Here is a 1,004-nt window from a genome sequence, read left to right on the forward strand (position 1 = left end):
TCACATTCACTCTAAACTTGTTTATAATGCCAAAGGAAGGAACTTTCTTCTCTCTGGTCCTGTTTCCTCATCCACAAAACAAAGAGGTTAAACTAGATAATCTCTAAGATTCCTTCCAGCTCTTCAACTATTTTCCATGAAACTTTACTATATTCTCTACCTTGACCACAGAGAAACCTCTGGATGAAGTAAAACACTGACTTGATATTTTCTGTCCTTGAAGCTTAAGCCATCTCCACTTATCATATTTTCTTCTCCTCTTCATCAATCACCTACCTATCTCAGTCATGCCCCCTCAGTCCCTGAAGTCTTTGGTACATGGCTCCTAATCTTGCTTTTCCAACTACTGCCTGATATCACCGTAATCTACTTTAATCAATATCTTTGTAACCGCTCACTTTAATACCCACCAAAGTTCCTTTATGTCTGCAACTTCTAACAGCCTTCCCTCCACTTTATATAGGCAACTTTCTCCAATGGGAAGATCTGGAATTATACCAGCTCTGAATCTAATGCATATACTCTACTTGCCCACAAACTCCTTGTCATTCCAATTCTTACTTCCTTTTTCATCTCCTCCCTTTCAAAGCCCTTAAGCTTCACTTCCACTACCTAGTTTAGACAGTCATTTCAAAAATAATCTCAATGCTGCAATTACCACTGTCATAAGCCACGTGTATTCACACCTCTGAGACAGTGCTCACACTTTTTCCATTCTCTAGAAAGATTTTCCCCTTCCTACAAATTCCTATTCATCCTTCAATACCTCCAATACCATTTTCATCAGAGCTGAGTTAGTGCTGGGGTCCAACCCCAGCAGGTCCAGGGTGTGGACGGAGTCGGCGAGGAAGGAATGACACGGAGACAGCGTTCACTTGATCAGCAACCTTGCCAGGATTTCTAGCCACAATCTCCAGCCAAGTTCTGTGTCCATGTTCTCTTGCTAGGTTCTCCAGCCACGTTCTCCAGGTTCTCCAGCCAGGTTCTGTAGCCATGTTCTCTCA

At 42.3% G+C, this 1,004-nt stretch overlaps 1 protein-coding gene across 1 annotated transcript in view; it reads right to left on the reverse strand.

The window, feature by feature from the left end:
* The window catches only part of MYO9A (myosin IXA), a 349,884-nt gene that overhangs the window by 2,309 nt on the left and 346,571 nt on the right, over positions 1–1,004 (reverse strand). The gene's annotated exons all lie outside the window — the stretch shown is intronic.

This window comes from Myotis davidii, unplaced genomic scaffold (assembly GCF_000327345.1).
Source record: "Myotis davidii unplaced genomic scaffold, ASM32734v1 scaffold734, whole genome shotgun sequence".
Classification (NCBI taxonomy): domain Eukaryota; kingdom Metazoa; phylum Chordata; class Mammalia; order Chiroptera; family Vespertilionidae; genus Myotis; species Myotis davidii.